Source organism: Arachis stenosperma, chromosome 9, assembly GCF_014773155.1.
Source record: "Arachis stenosperma cultivar V10309 chromosome 9, arast.V10309.gnm1.PFL2, whole genome shotgun sequence".
NCBI classification, from domain to species: Eukaryota; Viridiplantae; Streptophyta; class Magnoliopsida; order Fabales; family Fabaceae; genus Arachis; species Arachis stenosperma.
The window spans coordinates 96,066,368-96,079,073 of NC_080385.1; the positions used below are offsets into that span (position 1 = coordinate 96,066,368).

Consider the following 12,706-nt stretch of genomic DNA (forward strand, 5'->3'; position numbering starts at 1 on the left):
TTTGAGGACCCATTTAAAATGAAGTTCCTCAGTAACCCACGTAAGCAATACACAATTCCTATAACCAACAACAATAAATATTAATTTTCTACTAAAAAATATCAGTAATCTACCCAAAATTATCAAAGAATATATGGAAAATACATCACATTAACCACTTGAGACAGAAATACAACAGCAATAATTTAGACCAAAGCAGATGACAGAGATACAAGAGAGAGTATAACTGCAAAAAAAGAGATTCTCTGAGAAGGTGAGCAAGGTTGTAGGCAGTGCAGCAAATCTGTTCATCCACAAAACAACTCAGTCACAACCAAAAAGAAAGACACCAAAATATATACATTAGCATAAAAATACCATACATGATGAACAATGGAAGTCTAACACCATTTACCTTCAAATAATTTTTCTTATCATATCCTTCGTCAGTCAATTGAAATTAAAATACAAACAAAGTCTGAAAACTCAAACAATCATCAAGACACAATGTGTTTGAATAGTAAGAAAGAATAACACAAGATTCTTTTATTGTATCAAAGTTTGAACAATTTTCCTAAAAAAAGATACAAAGAAAAATTATTTAACTTAAGGTGGTGCTAGAACATATTTTTCTCCGAACCCAGCAGCTAATGGATGTCCACCCATTACTTACCACCAATAGAGATTTTGAGGATCCATTGAAAATGAAGTTCCTCAGTAACCCACGTAAGCAATACACAATTTTTGTAACCAACAACTATAAATATCAATTTTCTACTAAGAAATATCAGTAATCTACCCAAAATTATCAAAGAATATATGGAAAATACATCACCTTAACCACTTGGGATAGCAATACAACAGCAATAATTTGGACCAAAGCAGATTACAGAGACACAAGAGAGAGTATAACAGCAAAAAAAGAGATTCTCTGAGAAGTTGAGCAAGGTTGTAGGCAGTGCAGCGAATTTGTTCATCCACAAAACAACTCAGTCACAACCAAAAAGAAGGACACCAAAATATATACATTAGCATAAAAACACCATATATGATGAATAATATAAGGCTAACACCATTGACCTTCAAATAATTTTTCTTATCATATCCTTCGTCAATTGAAATTAAAATACAAACAAAGTCTGAAAACTCCAACAATCATCAAGACACAATGTGTTTGAATAGTAAGAAAGAATAACACAAGATTCTTTCATTGTATTAAAGTTTGAACAATTTTCCTAAAACAAGATACAAAGAAAAATTATTTAACTTAAGGTGGTGCTAGAACATATTTTTCTCCGAACTCAGCAGCTAATGGATGTCCACCCATTACTTACCACCAATAGAGATTTTGAGGACCCATTGAAAATGAAGTTCCTCAGTAACCCACGTAAGCAATACAGAATTCCTATAACCAACAACAATAAATATCAATTTTCTACTAAAAAATATCAGTAATCTACCCAAAATTATCAAAGAATATATGGAAAATACATCACATTAACCACTTGAGACAGCAATACAACAGCAATAATTTAGACCAAAGCAGATGACAGAGATACAAGAGAGAGTATAACAGCAAAAAAAGAGATTCTCTGAGAAGGTAAGCAAGGTTGTAGGCAGTGCAGCGAATCTGTTCATCCACAAAACAACTCAGTCACAACCAAAAAGAAAGACACCAAAATATATACATTAACATAAAAATACCATACATGATGAACAATGGAAGGCTAACACCATTGACCTTCAAATAATTTTTCTTATCATATCCTTCGTCAGTCAATTGAAATTAAAATACAAACAAAGTCTGAAAACTCCAACAATCATCAAGACACAATGTGTTTGAATAGTAAGAAAGAATAACACAAGATTCTTTCATTGAATCAAAGTTTGAACAATTTTCCTAAAAAAAGATACAAAGAAAAATTATTTAACTTAAGGTGGTGCTAGAACATATTTTTCTCCGAACCCAGCAGCTAATGGATGTCAACCCATTACTTACCACCAATAGAGGTTTTGAGGACCCATTGAAAATGAAGTTCCTCAGTAACCCACGTAAGCAATACACAATTCCTGTAACCAACAACTATAAATATCAATTTTCTACTAAAAAATATCAGTAATCTATCCAAAATTATTAAAGATTATATGGAAAATACATCACCTTAACCACTTGAGACAGCAATACAACAGCAATAATTTGGACCAAAGCAGATGACAGAGACACGAGAGAGTATAACAGCGAAAAAAGAGATTCTCTGAGAAGGTGAGCAAGGTTGTAGGCAGTGCAGCGAATCTGTTTATCCACAAAATAACTCTGTCACAACCAAAAAGAAAGATACCAAAATATATACATTAGCATAAAAACACCATACAAGATGAACAATGGAAGGCTAACACCATTGACCTTCAAATAATTTTTCTTATCATATCCTTTGTCAACCTCCCAATCCACCAATCAAAATATTAAAAGATATAAAACACTTAACTGATATAAAATAATAAATAATAAAAAATAAACTGACAAAAATTCTGAAGAAGTAAAGTAAACACAATGACATAGTAATAAATTCAAAATAAAATTCAAATAATTCCTTGCAAGTCTCGTTCTTCCAGCTACCCAAAACTATCCAAGCAAAAAGAACCAAATACCCACTAAAAAAAAACCACAATCCTAAAAAAAGCAAACCACAGGACTAACAATTAATGGTCATATTCATAATCAACAATATAACCATTATAAAAACTGAAAAATCATCCAACTCAAAACAAGAACTTGTAAATGATGAGCGGATAATTTATACGCTTTTTGGCATTGTTTTTAGTATGTTTTTAGTATGTTTTAGTTAGTTTTATTACATTTTTATTAGTTTTTAGTTAAAATTCACTTTTCTGGACTTTACTATGAGTTTGTGTATTTTTCTATGATTTCAGGTATTTTCTGGCTGAAATTGAGGGACCTGAGCAAAAATCTGATTCAGAGGCTGAAAAGGACTGCAGATGCTATTGGATTCTAACCTCCCTGCACTCAAAGTGGATTTTCTGGAGCTACAGAAGTCCAGTTGGCGCGCTCTTAATTGCGTTGGAAAGTAGACATCCTGGACTTTCCACCAATGTATAATAGTCCATATTTTGTCCGAGATTTGATGGCCCAAACAGGTGTTCCAAGTCAGCTCAAGAATTCTGACGTTTAACGCCAGAACTGGCACAAGAATGGGAGTTAAACGCCCAAACTGGCACAAAAGGTGGCGTTTAACTCCAAGAAAAGTCTCTACACATGAAAACTTCAATGCTCAGCGCAAGCACACACCAAGTGGGCCCGGAAGTGGATTTTTATGTCATTTACTCATCTTTGTAAACCCTAAGCTACTAGTTCTCTACAAATAGGACCTTTTGCTATTGTATTCTCATCTTTGGATCACTTTAGATCTTTTGATCATCTTTGGACGTGTAGTTCTTAGATCATTTGGGGGGCTGGCCTCACGGCCATGCCTAGACCTTGTTCTTATGTATTTTCAACAGTGGAGTTTCTACACACCATAGATTAAGGTGTGGAGCTCTGCTGTACCTCGAGTATTAATGCAATTACTATTGTTCTTCTATTCAATTCAGCTTATTCTTGTTCTAAGATATCACTTGTTCCTCAACTTGATGAATGTGATGATCTGTGACACTCATCATCATTCTCACCTATAGATGTGTGCCTGACAACCACCTCCGTTCTACCTTAATCGAAATCTTCGTGGTATAAGCTAGAATTGATGGCGGCATTCAAGAGAATCCGGAAGGTCTAAACCTTATCTGTGGTATTCTGAGTAGGATTCAAGGATTGAATGACTATGACGAGCTTTAAACTCGCGATTGTGGGGCGTTAGTGACAGACGCAAAAGAATCAATGGATTCTATTCCGACATGATCGAGAATCGACAGCTGAATAGTCGTGCTGTGACAGAGCGCGTTGAACATTTTCACTGAGAGGACGGGACTGTAGCCATTGACAACGGTGATGCCCAACATACAGCTTGCCATGGAAAGGAGTAAGAAGGATTGGATGAAGACAGTAGGAAAGCAGAGAGACGGAAGGGACAAAGCATCTCCATACGCTTATCTGAAGCTCTCACCAATGAATTACATAAGTATCTCTATCTTTATTTTATGTTTTATTCATCTTTTAATTATCAATCCTCCATAACCATTTGAATCCGCCTGACTGAGATTTACAAGATGACCATAGCTTGCTTCATACCAACAATCTCTGTGGGATCGACCCTTACTCGCATAAGGTTTATTACTTGGACGACCTAGTGCACTTGCTGGTTAGTTGTGCGAAGTTGTGATAATAAGTTGAGATTGCAATTAAGCGTACCATGTTGATGGCGCCATTGATGATCACAATTTCGTGCACCAAGTTTTTGGCGCCGTTGCCGGGGATTGTTCGAGTTTGGACAACTGACGATTCATCTTGTTGCTTAGATTAGGTATTTTTCTTCAGAATTTTAAGAATGAATTCTAGAGTTTTAAGGTGATGTTTTCATCATCACCAAAGCTGATTGATTCTCATCAATTTAGCTCTTGAATGCAATGTCCTGCTGGAGCTTGGCTAGCCATGTCTAATTTCTTTAGACTAAAGCTTTAGACTAACATTGCATGATTCCTGGAATTCTCATTAAGAATTTTGATATCCTTATTTTCTTTTCCACTTAATTTTCAAAAAAATCCAAAAAATTATAAAATATTAAAATCAAAAATATTTTTATGTTTCTTGTTTGAGTCTAGTGTCTAATTTTAAGTTTGGTGTCAATTGCATGTTTCTTTTCTTCTTGCATTTTTCAAATTCATTCATGTGTCTTCATTGATCTTCAAGTTGTTCTTGATGATTTTCTTGCTCTGATCTTTAAATTCTCTTGTCTTGAGTGTTTTGTTGTTTCTCATATGCTTGCTCAATTTGTTAGTAGTATACAAACTTCTAAGTTTGGTGTCTTGCATGCATTGTTTATTTGATTTTAGTTGCATTTTGATTATTATTCATCATTAAAAATTCAAAAAAAAATTTTTTTCTTTGTGTCTTTTCAAGTCAATAATACAGAGAATTGAAGATTCAGAACATACAGCAGAGGAATTACACAGAAAAAGCTGGGCGTTCAAAACGCCCAGTGAGGAAGGAAAACTGGCGTTTAAACGCCAGCCAGGGTACCTGGCTGGGCGTTTAATGCCCAAAACGGTAGCATTTTGGGTGTTAAACGCCAGAATGTATACCATTCTGGGCGTTTAACGCCAGGATGGCACAAGAGGGAAGATTTTGTTTTTAATGCAAAATTTTTTCAAGTTTTCATAATTTTTCAAAATCAAATCTTTTTCAAATCATATCTTTTCAATCATATATTTTCAAAATCAATTTCTTTCCATTTTCAAAAATACTTGCTAACAATTAATGATTTGATCCAATATTTCAAGTATGTTGCCTTTTCTGTTGAGAAAGGTTTAATGTCTGAAACATATCTTTAAAATTCCTTGTTAGCCAAAGTCATTAATTTTCAAAATTAATTCTTGTTTTTCAAATCATATCTTCTCAATCATATCTTTTTAAAACTATATCTTTTCAATCATATCTTTTTTATTTCTAATTTCCAAAATCTTTTTCAAAAATCACTTTATTTCTTTCTCAATCTTGGTTTTCGAAAATCATCAATCAAAATTTCAAAATTTCTTTCAATTGTTTCAAAATCTTTTACTTTAATTTTCGAAAATTTCTTCCCCTCTTCTCACATCCTTCAATTTATGGACTGACACTCCTCCTCAATGCACAATTCGAACTCTATCCCTCTTGATAAGTTCGAATTCTTCTACCTCCTCCTTCTATTCTTCTTTTCCTCTGACACCTAAAGGAATCTCTATACTGTGACATAGAGGATTCCATATTTTCTTGTTCTCTTCTCTTTCATATGAGCAGGAGCAAAGGCAAAAGCATTCTTGTTGAGGCTGACCCTGAACCTGAAAGGACCTTGAAGGAAAAGCTAAGAGAAGCTAAAGCACTACTCTCTGTAGAGGACCTAACAGAAATCTTCAAACAAGAAGAAGACATGGCAGCCGAAAACAACAACAATGCCAACAATGCAAGGAAGGTGCTTGGTGACTTTACTGCACCTACTCCCGACTTCTCTGGGAGAAGCATCTCTATCCCTGCCATTGGAGCAAACAACTTTGAGCTTAAGCCTCAATTAGTTTCTCTAATGCAACAGAATTGCAAGTTCCATGGACTTCCATTGGAAGATCCTCATCAGTTTTTAGCTAAATTCTTGCAAATCTGTGACACTGTCAAGACCAATGGGGTTGACCCTGAGATCTACAGACTTATGCTATTCCCTTTTGCTGTAAGAGACAGAGCTAGGATATGGTTGGACTCACAACCTAAAGAAAGCCTGAACTCTTGGGAAAAGCTAGTCAATGCCTTCTTGGCAAAGTTCTTTCCACCTCAAAAATTGAGTAAGCTTAGAGTGGAAGTCCAAACCTTCAGACAGAAGGAAGGTGAATCCCTCTATGAAGCTTGGGAAAGATACAAACAATTGATCAGAAAGTGTCCCTCTGACATGCTGTCTGAATGGAGCATCATAGGCATCTTCTATGATGGTCTGTCTGAACTGTCCAAGATGTTATTGGACAGCTCTGCTGGAGGATCTCTTCATCTGAAGAAGACGCCTGCAGAAGCTCAAGAACTCATTAAAATGGTTGCAAATAACCAATTTATGTACACTTCTGAAAGGAATCATGTGAACAATGGGATGAATCAAAAGAAAGGAGTTCTTGAGATTGATACTCTGAATGCCATATTGGCTCAGAACAAAATATTGACTCAGCAAGTCAATATGATTTCTCAAAGTCTGTCTGGAATGCAAGTTGCACCAGGCAGTACTATGGAAGCTTCATCTGAAGAAGAAGCTTATGATCCTGAGAACCCATCAATGGAAGAGGTAAATTACATGGGAGAACCCTATGGAAACACCTATAATCCTTCATAGAGAAATCATCCAAATCTCTCATGGAAGGATCAACAGAGACCTCAACAAGGTTTCAACAACAATAATGGTGGAAGAAATAGGTTTGGCAATGGCAAGCTTTTTTCATCATCTTCTCAGCAACAGACAGAGAATTTTAAGCAGAGCCACTCTGACTTAGCAACCATGGTCTCTGATCTAATCAAAACCACTCAAAGTTTCATGACTGAAACAAGGTCCTCCATTAGAAACCTGGAGGCACAAGTGGGTCAGCTGAGTAAGAAAGTTACTGAACTCCCTCCTAGTACTCTTCCAAGCAATACATAAGAGAATCCAAAAGGAGAATGCAAGGCCATCAACATGGCCAAATTTGGAGAGGAGGAAGAGGCAGTGATCGCCACTGAGGAAGACCTCAATGGACGTCCACTGGCCTCCAATGAGTTCCCTAATGAGGAACCATGGGAATCTGAGGCTCACACTGAAACCATAGAGATTCCATTGGAATTACTTCTGCCATTCATGAGCTCTGATGAGTATTCTTCCTCTGAAGAGGACGAAGATTGACGTGCGGAAAACGATCCGACACTAAACTCACCGGCAAGTGCACCGGGTCGCATCAAGTAATAAAAACTCACGGGAGTGAGGTCGATCCCACAGGGATTGAAGGATTGAGCAATTTTAGTTTAGTGGTTGATTTAGTCAAGCGAATCAAGATTTGGTTGAGTGATTTGTGATTTGCAGAATTTAAATTGCATTGAAAGTAAAAAGAACAGGAAATAAATTGCTGAATCTTAAATAACAGGAAATTAAATGGCAGAAACTTAGATTGCAAGAAATATAAATTGCAAAATCTTAAAGTGCTGGAAATGTAAATGGCTTGAATTGTAAAGGGAATTGGGAGTTGGATTTGCAGAAATTAAACAAGGAAAAGTAAAATTGCAACAAGCAGAGAAGTAGAGAATGATTTAGATCAAACCGGATCTTAAACAGAAAAGTAAATGAGCATGGAAAGCATTAAACAGAATGTAAAGTTGGAATTTAGATCTCAGGACCCAGAGACTAGAAAATCAAGTCTAAATCTCAATGCCTTCCAAGATCCAACAAGAACAATTGCAAGGGAAATGTAAATTGCAAAGAAATTAGATGAAGAGCAATTAACAGAAAATTTAATTCAAGTAAGCAGTAAAGAAACAGAGAGATCCAAGGATGAGATTGAAACAGAATTCCTTCAATTCTCCAACCCAAGATCCAAGACAGTTGTAATTGAAATTGAAAGCAATAAAACTAAGAGGAAGAGAATAGAATTCTCCTTCCCCAAACTAAGAAATTAAAGCTCACTCAATATCTAAAACTCTCTGAAAATGCCAAAAGGAAAACTCTATGAAAAATAAGAAAAGGAAGCTCCTCGAATAACTTGAATTCTAGCCTATTTATACACTTTCTTCAAATGATCTTCAAGCCTTGAGTTGGGCCTTTGCTCTTGGTGGAATTGGGTTGAAAGAGGCCTTGGTTGATTGCTCTTGAAGTTTGGAGAGGAACCAAAGTGAACCAATTGAACCGGGTTGGAGTTTTGTAAAAGTTGGAGTAAAAGTTTGAGTCAAAGTTAGGGGTCTAACTTTGAGGCTAACTTTTCATATCAGCTAGCAAAATTTGCTGATACCAACGTTGGTGCCAAAGTTAGGGGTCTAACTTTGGCTCCAACGTTGGCCATTCCTAATACACCAATGGCGCCAACGTTAGCCCCAAAGTTAGGGGGCTAACGTTGGCGCAAACGTGAGTAGCTGATGAGCGGATAATTTGTACGCTTTTTGGCATTGTTTTTAGTATCTTTTAGTTAGTTTTTATTATATTTTTATTATTTTTTAGTTAAAATTCACTTTTCTGGACTTTACTATGAGTTTGTGTGTTTTTCTGTGATTTCAGGTATTTTCTGGCTGAAATTGAGGGACCTGAGCAAAAATCTGATTCAGAGACTAAAAAGGACTGCAGATGCTGTTGGATTCTGACCTCCCTGCACTCGAAGTGGATTTTCTGGAGCTACAGAAGCCCAATTGGCGCGCTCTCAACGGCGTTGGAAAGTAGACATCCTGGGCTTTCCAGCAATATATAATAGTCCATACTTTGCCCAAGCTTTGATGGCCCAAACCGGCGTTCAACGTCACCTCAAGAAATTCCAGCGTTAAACGCCGGAACTGGCACCTAATTGGGAGTTAAACGCCCAAACTGGCACTAAAGCTGGCGTTTAACTCCAAGAAGAGTCTCTACACGAAAATGCTTCATTGCTCAGCCCAAGCACACACCAAGTGGGCCCGGAAGTGGATTTTTATGTCATTTACTCATTTCTGTACGCCTTAGGCTACTAGTTTTCTATAAGTAGGACCTTGTACTATTGTATTTTCATCTTTTGGGACATCTAGTTCTTAGATCAGATCTTGGTTCTTCTGGTTCCCTCTCTGGGGCCGAAACCAATGATCACTTTTGTTCTTATGTATTTTCAACGGTGGAGTTTCTACACACCATAGATTAAGGTGTGGAGCTCTGCTGTACCTCGAGTATTAATGCAATTACTATTGTTCTTCTATTCAATTCCGCTTGTTCTTTATCCAAGATATCACTTGTTCTTCAACCTGATGAATGTGATGATTGACGCCCATCATCATTCTCACTCACGAACAAGGTGACTGACAACCATTCTTGTTCTATAAGCATCTGAGGCTTAGTGAATATCTCTTGGATTCTTTAATCGGAATCCTCGTGGTATAGGCAGGACCTGATGGCGGCATTCAAGAGAATCCGGAAGGTCTAAACCTTGTCTGTGGTATTCTGAGTAGGATTCAATGATTGAATGACTGTGACGTGCTTCAAACCTGTAACCTACTGGGCGTTAGTGACAGACGCAAAAGAGTGATTCTATTCCGGTAGGGGAGGGAACCAAACCGGTGATTGGCCGCACTGTGACAGAGTGTAAGAGCATTAGCTTTCACTGCGCGGATGGGAGGTAGCTGCTGACAACAGTGAAACCCTACACGAGCTTGCCATGGAAAGGAGTAAGAAGGATTGGATGAAGACGGTAGGAAAGCAGAGAGACGGAAGGGAAGGCATCTTCATACACTTGTCTGAAGCTCTTACACCAATGATATACATAAGTATCTCTATCTTTATCTTTATGTTATTTTCGTTCATCACCATTATACATTTGAGTCTGCCTGACTGAGATTTACAAGATGACCATAGCTTGCTTCATACCACCAATCTCCGTGGGATCGACCCTTACTCGCGTAAGGTTTATTACTTGGACGACCCAGTGCACTTGCTGGTTAGTTGTGCGGAGTTGCAAAAGTGTTATTGCAATTTCGTGCACCAAGTTTTTGGCGCCGTTGCCGGGGATTGTTCTTGTGTATGGACAACTGACGGTTCATCTTGTTGCTTAGATTAGGTATTTTTCTTCAGAGTTCTTAAGAATGAATTCTAGTGTTTCAAGGTGATGTTCTTATCATCACCAAGGCTGATTGATTCTCATCAATTTAGCTCTTGAATGCAGTGTGCTGCTGAAGCTTGGCCGGCCATGTCTAATTCCTTTAGACTAAAGCTTTAGACTAACATTGCATGATTCCTGGAATTCTCATTAAGAATTTTGATATCTTTTTCTACTTAATTTTCGAAAATCACAAAAAAAAAATTTTACAAAAATCATAAAAACCAAAAATATTTGATGTTTCTTGGTTGAGTCTAGTGTCTCATCTTAAGTTTGGTGTCAATTGCATGCATTCATTCATGTGTCTTAAGGATCTTCAAGTAATTCTTGATGATTTCTTGCTCTGATCTTTGAATTCTATTGACTTGAGTGTTTTGTTGTTTCTCATATGCATTCTCATTTTTGTTAATGTCAGTAGTGTACAAACTGCTAAGTTTGGTGTCTTGCATGCATTGTTATTTGATTTTAGTTGCATTTTGATTATTCCTCATTATTAAAAATCCAAAAATATTTTTAATTTGTGTCTTTTCAAGTCAATAATACAGAGAATTGAAGATTCAGAACATACTGCAGAGGAATTATACAGAAAAAGCTGGGCATTCAAAAATGCCCAGTGAAGAAGACAGACTGGCGTTTAAACGCCAGCCAGGGTGCCTGGCTGGGCGTTTAACGCCCAAAAGGGTAGTAGTTTGGGCGTTAAACGCCAGAATGTGCACCATTCTGGGCGTTTAACGCCAGGATGGCAAAGGGGGAAGATTTTGTTTTCAAAATCAATTTTTTTCAAGTTTTCAAAGTTTTTCAAAATCAAATCTTTTTCAAACCATATCTTTTCAATCAAATATTTTCAAAATCAATTTCTTTCCTTTTTCAAAGATACTTACTAACAATTAATGATTTGATTGAACATTTTTTGCCTTTTCTGTTGAGGAAGGTTTTATGTTTGAATCATATCTTTTCTTGTTAGGCAAGTCATTAATTTTTAAAATCAAATCTTTTTAAAATTGTTTTCAAATCATATCTTTTCAATCATATCTTTTTAAAACCATAATTTTTCAATCACATCTTTTTCAAAATAAGTTTTCAATCATATCTTTTTGATTTCTAATTTCAAATCTTTTTCAAAAATCACTTGATTCTTTTTCTATTCTTAGTTTTTGAGAATCAATTAGTGTTTTTCAAAATGTTTTCAAAATTTTTTTACTTAATTTTCGAAAATTACTTCTCCTCTTCTCACATCCTTCTGTTTATAGACTAACACTATTCCTTAATACAAAATTCGAACTTCATCTTCTTTAATAAGTTCGAATTTTCTACCTCTGTCTTCCATTTTTCTTCCTCTGACACCTCAAGGAATCTCTATACTGTGACATAGAGGATTCCACATTTTCTTGTTCTCTTCTCTTTCATATGAGCAGGAGCAGAGACAAAGGCATTCTTGTTGAAGCTGACCCTGAACCCGAAAGGACCTTGAAGAGAAAGCTAAGAGAAGCCAAAGCACAACTCTCTTTAGAGGACCTGACCGAATTATTCAAAGAGGAAGAAGACATGGCAGCCAAAAACAACAACAATGCAAACAATGCAAGGAAGGTGCTGGGTGACTTTACTGCACCTACTCCTGATTTCTATGGGAGAAGCATCTCTATCCCTGCCATTGGAGCAAACAACTTTGAGCTTAAACCTCAATTAGTTTCTCTAATGCAACAGAATTGCAAGTTCCATGGACTTCCAATGGAAGATCCTCATCAGTTCTTAGCTGAATTCTTGCAAATCTGTGACACAGTCAAGACTAATGGGGTAGACCCTGAGGTCTATAGACTGATGCTATTCCCTTTTGCTGTAAGAGACAGAGCTAGAATATGGTTGGATTCTCAACCTAAAGAAAGCCTGGACTCTTGGGAAAAGCTAGTCAATGCCTTCTTGGCAAAGTTCTTTCCACCACAAAGATGGAGTAAGCTTAGAGTGGAAGTCCAAACCTTCAGACAGAAGGATGGAGAATCCCTCTATGAAGCTTGGGAAAGGTACAAACAATTAATCAGAAGATGTCCCTCAGACATGCTTTCTGAATGGAGCATCATAGGTATCTTCTATGATGGTCTCTCTGAACTATCCAAGATGTCTTTGGATAGCTCAGCTGGAGGATCTCTTCATCTGAAGAAGACGCCTGCAGAGGCTCAAGAGCTAATTGAAATGGTTGCAAATAACCAATTCATGTACACTTCTGAAAGGAATCCTATGAACAATGGGACTAGTCAGAAGAAAGGAG

At 36.7% G+C, this 12,706-nt stretch overlaps 1 non-coding gene across 1 annotated transcript; it reads right to left on the reverse strand.

Annotated features, from left to right (window-relative positions):
* Nucleotides 1-12,393: 12,393 nt before the first annotated feature.
* On the reverse strand, nt 12,394-12,501 carry LOC130953237 (small nucleolar RNA R71). Its single transcript, XR_009075409.1, has one exon. It is a non-coding gene; the product is annotated as a small nucleolar RNA R71 (small nucleolar RNA).
* Nucleotides 12,502-12,706: the final 205 nt, after the last annotated feature.